Source organism: Apodemus sylvaticus, chromosome X (genome assembly GCF_947179515.1).
Source record: "Apodemus sylvaticus chromosome X, mApoSyl1.1, whole genome shotgun sequence".
Classification (NCBI taxonomy): domain Eukaryota; kingdom Metazoa; phylum Chordata; class Mammalia; order Rodentia; family Muridae; genus Apodemus; species Apodemus sylvaticus.
In genome coordinates this window covers 56,093,549-56,099,128 of record NC_067495.1, presented here as the reverse complement: position 1 = coordinate 56,099,128, position 5,580 = coordinate 56,093,549, and positions in this window count along the sequence as shown.

The following is a 5,580-nucleotide window of genomic DNA, read 5'->3' as shown; positions in this document are numbered from 1 at the left end:
CCTATTCACAGCAATAGAAACCCTAAGAAAACATACCACATTTGTCTTTCTGGGTTTGGGTTACCTCACTCAGGATGAATTTTTATTTTGGTTTCATCCATTTGCCTGACAAATTTTTATTATGTTATTTTTAACAGCTGAGTAATACTCTATTGTGTAAATGTACCACATTTTCTTTTCCATTCTTCTGTTGAGGGAACATGTGGGTTGTTTCCAGTTTCTGGCTATTATGAATAAAGTCATTATGAACAGAGTTAAGCAAGTGTCTTTTTGGTAGGCTGGAGCGTCCCTTGGATATATGCCCAGGAGTAGTATACCTGGATCTTGAGTTATATAAATTCCCAACTTTCTGAGGGACCTCGAAGTTTGTACAAGTTTGTGGTTGTACAAGTTGCTCTCCCACCAGCAATGGGGGAGTATTCCCCTTGCTCCACACCTTCACCAGCAGTGGAGTAGTGTTCCTCTTTCTCCATATCCTCTCCAGCACCTGTTTTCTCCTGAGTTTTTGCTTAGTCATCCTGACTTGTGTGAGGTGGAATCTCAGAGTAGTTTTGATTTGCATTTCCCTGATGGCTAAGGATATTGAACATTTTTTTAAAAAATTTTTTTCTCAGCTATTTGTGATTCCTTTATTGAGAATTCTCTGTTTAGATCTGGACCCCACTTTAAAATTGGATTGATATTTTGATATCTAATTTTGAAATCTTTATATATTTTGGATATTAGCCCTCCGTAAGGTATGGAGTTGGGAAAAATAATTTCCCAATCTGTATATAGGCTGACATTTTGTCCTATTGACAGTTTCCTTTGCCTTATAGAAGCTTTTCAGTTTAATATGATCCCATTTAGCAATTGTTGATCTTCGTGCCTGCACTATGGTATTCTGTTTAGAAAATTGTCTCCTGTGTCAATACATTCAAGGCTGTTCCCCACTTTTTTTTGCAAGTTTAATTGTATCCAGGTTTATAAAAGACACATTGCACTAACAATCATGGTATTTCAGGCAGGACGTGTGCAGACAATCATTAACAGTATACAAGAACTTCCAAACTCCATTCTTGTATAGATTATCCAAATCAGTAAGCCACTAAAACCCAGTGAAATCTTCATTCAATGCTTTGAAAAGGGAAAAGTAACTTAGAGTAAATGTGGACATTTCACATTAAGGATGTTTTTTTAACTACTTTTCACAAGCTGACTCTGACTTTCTGGAAATGAAATGAAAATAGTAGAAATATCAATTTGAAGATCCACAATCTTTTATAAAAAGAACTACTTCTCTTCTGAGGACACTCAGTGATGTCACTGAAAATTTAAGATCCCCCAATAGGCCGGGCGGTGGTGGAGCACGCCTGTAATCCCAGCACTCTGGGAGGCAGAGGCAGGCGGATTTCTGAGTTCGAGGCCAGCCTGGTCTACAGAGTGAGTTCCAGGACAGCCAGGGCTACACAGAGAAAGCCTGTCTCTAAAAAAAAGAAAAAAAAACTAAAAAAAAAAAAAAAGATCCCCCAATAGTCTGGAAATCCACGTTTGAGGGTCAGGTTCTAGCAAGTCTCTTGTTTTAAGGGAATTAAGTCTATGTTGATGGTACATGGGGAGGAGAATAAAAATGAATTTAGAGTTTTCCTATACCACAAGGCATTTTGTTTCTTCATGGCCACATATGTCAGCGCCAGGATGTGTCTCCTGGAGCCAACATGAGTCTTTGAAAATTATCAGTGAAAGCTGTTTTCTCTCATCAATACAGCTTAGCAGATATTTTGTTAGTGACACACAATCATTCCCCACAAAACAATGAAGTTTTCTGTATGCTAACAACATAGCTTAAAAAAATAAAATATAATTCTGCCTTTTTATAAAACTTGACTTAAATAGTATTTCAAACTGTACAGTCATTAGAAGTAGACAGTTATAAAAAATGCACACGTGTCACTTGGCATCTTCAGCACCTTCAGCTTTCTGTGCCTGGTCTCTTGGTGCCTCCATTTTCTGCAGGATTCTTTGCAGCCCTACTTGTATAGGGCCCCACAGACCCAGGCCCCACCCACCACCGCACCCCTCCCCGCTTCTCTCCCTTCTTTGCAGAGGCCTTTTTAGGCTTCGGCTAGGGCTTTGCAGGAGCATGTTATCAGCAACTTTGAAGATCTTCTCTGTCAGTCGTCCTTCATCTTGGCTTTATCTCCTTTAGCATATGCTTCAGCCTTTCTTTGGGCATAGTGCTAGAAACATAGTCACTGAGTGCTGGGATACAGTGGTGTGTGGGTTTGGTCCTATTCTCACTGTTTCCTCACACTGCTCCCAGGATTGTGTTTGGGAGAACAGGAGGTCTTCTTCAGGCAGCCTACCTGCTTTTCTGGCAAGCATGCCCTGGGGTTTATCAGGGGATGTCTGCTGAGTTGGGGGCTGGGATATAGCAATGACTGGGAGGGGAGTGAGGTTAGGAGGGGGGTGCTCTGAGGAATTCACAGGAAATGTGGGCAGGGGGAAAGAAAGCTGTAGCTGGTGTTCTGTTGCAGAGATAGGAACAAGACTGGGGACTTGGTCTGGGGTAGCACACATTTTAGGATTGCTTTACTTATTTGGGCTCTTTTGTGTTTTCATAGGAATTTAAGATTAAAAAAAATATTTCCACGAAGAATGTCATCAGAATTTGGATAGGCCTTGACGAAATTGTTTGGATTTTTCTTTGGTAGTATGAGCATTTTTGCAGTATTAGCAGATCTTATGGGACTTATTTCATCTTCTGTTCTCTTCTTCAATTTGTCATTATTTAATTTTTTTTGCAGTGTAGCAGTCCTTCCTTCACCTCTTTGTTTTTGTTTATTCCTAGGGATTTTGTGGTGCTATTGAGAATGATATAATATTCATGATTTGTTTCTCAGTGAGTTTATTATTGGTGTATAGGAAGGCTATTGATTTTTACATGTCAATTTTACTACCTATTATTTTGTTGAATTTGTTAATCAGTCCTGTGAATCTTTTAATGGAGTATTTTGGGATTTCTAAATATAGAATTATATTGCCTAAAATGAGAATAATTTATTTTATTTTATTTTATTTTATTTATGTTGTCTTATCTCTCTAGCTTCAGTTTCAAATATTGTAGTTAGTGTCTTTACTCTTGGCTTGTTTCTGATTTTACAGACTTTTTAAAAAAATTCCTCTCTCATAAATTACATACTGGCTACAGTCTCTCCTCCCCCTGCTCTCCTCCTAGTCCTTCTTCAAAACCTCCCATCTCCCCCAGATCCACTCCTTAGGTTTCCTTCAAGTCAGGCCTCCCAGGGATATCAAACAAAGATGGCATATCCAGTTGCAATAAGATTAGGCACCTCCTCTCATAATAAGGCTGGATGAGGCAACCCAGTAGGAGGAAAGTGTCCCAAAAGCAGGCATAAGATCCAGAGATAGGCCCTGTTACCACTGTTAGGAATCCCACAAGAATACAAACTTACACAACTATAACATATATGCAGAAGGCCTAGTCAGACCCATGATTGTTGGTGCTGTCTCTGTGAGCCTCTATGAGCGGTGCTCAGTTGTTTCTGTGGGCCATGTTCTCCTCAGCCCCTATAGCTCCTACAGCCCTTCTCCCCCTCTTTCTTTGGGGTTTCTCCAAGCTCCATATAGTGTTTGACTGTGGGTCTCTGCATCTGTTTCCATCAGTTGTTGGATGGAACCTCTCTGATGATTATGCTAGGAAATCATCAAGAGTAAAGCAGAGAATCACTAGGAATCATTTCACTAGCTGTTTATTTTTCTTTTTTGCTATTCATGCTTGGTCCTAGCCTAGGTATCTGGTCTCTCTAGCTTCTGGTTCCTGGCTCTCCAAGCAGTGTTGCACATGGGCTTCCTCTTGTGGCACGGGTCTCAAGCTGGATCACTCATTGGTTGGCTACTCTCACAATTTCTGCACCACATTTACCCAGCACATTTTGGAGGCAGGAGAAATTGTAGGTAGAAGCATTTGTGATTGACGTGGTATCCCAGTCCCTCCACTGGAAGCCTTGCCTGGTCACATAGGATGGCTGTTTCAGGTTCTGGATCCCCTAGGATCCAGACTAGAGTCTTAACTAGAGCTAGCCTTGTAGTTTTCTGTTTTTTTTTTTTTAAATCACATTTAATATGATAATAACCATGGGTTTATCATATGTAACCTTATTATATTAAAGTCATATTGTTCTTTCTACTTTATTCAAGATTTGTGTCATGAAAGGATGTTGAACGCTATCAAAGCATTTTCTGGACCTCTTGATAATATCATGTGATATTTTACCCTTGGTTTATGTGTCGTATTGCAATATATTTTAGTAATCATTGCATGATGAACCATTTTTGTATCTTTGGAAGTAAGCCAATTTGCATATGATCTAAGCCAGTTTTAAAATGTTATTGAGTTCCATGTTCAATTGTTTAATAGGAAATCTCCTATTATTGTATATTTTTCTATAGTTTTCAGTTTTTCCTACATCTTCATCAGCTTTTGGTAATACTGGTGTTTTGAGTGATTTTGATTCAGAATCATCCTCTACCAGATACTCTCTCTCCACAGCCATCACACTTAGCTGGCACCCATATTGGGGCAACAGCAACCAAAGAATAGAAAGCCCACCCAACCAAGGTGAAATATTTCCACACCAAGGACCACCACAAATGTCACAAACCCAGAACCAAGAAAAAGTATTGAAGCTGAAGGGGGAGGCTCAAGTCACATAAGATAGGCCCACAAGAATACCACCTAATTTCTCCCTGTAAACTTTAAGAGCCAGAAGAGCTTGTTGTAATTTAAAGTTTAAATTTGTTAATATTCAGGAGGCACTACATTCATTAGAACTTAGTAAATACTATAGATATATTTATTAGTACAGTTTGACTCCTGGATGTATCTGAATTATGTCTCCCGAATTCAGTATAGACAGTTTTCTATTCTTCTATGCATCCGAATTGCTTAAAATTGAGTCTGTTTGTTATTGTTAACTCCTTGACTTCTGTTTTTCATCCCCCAACATTAGACCATCTAGTACAAATTGGATTTCCAGTGATGGGAAAAGTAAGAGAACAAATTGACAGATGTTTAATCAGTGATATCTTCAGAGATGAGAGGTGGAGTGTCAGAATTAAAATAAAGTCTCACTTTGCATCGTGGGCCCAGTTATAAGAAATTAAGATATAAAGAAGGGATTGATAATAGGTTAGACATACCTGAAGTCCATTTTGCTTGACTTATGAGTAATATCCAAGAATCTCAAACATATTGTTAAAGTTCCTTTGCTAAAAGCAGTACTTCTGTATAATATTAACAGACTACCATCAGTTATGGAATCTCAAGACAAAGACACAAACTAAGCATCTCGGCAAGACAATATGTTTTACTTCTGGAAAAGAGTGCATACCTTTATGAAATCAAGTAAACAAGCACAGCCAATTGGGGTTGTGCTGGACTTTTATTCCTAAAGTAAAGGGGTTATTTGTGGATGAAAGTAGAGGTGTCAATGCTTGGCCTCACATTCTGATATGATTGGCTAATACAGAGCAGTGCTGTTTCTAGAAAGAAGTGAAAATTAAACACATATTTTTCTT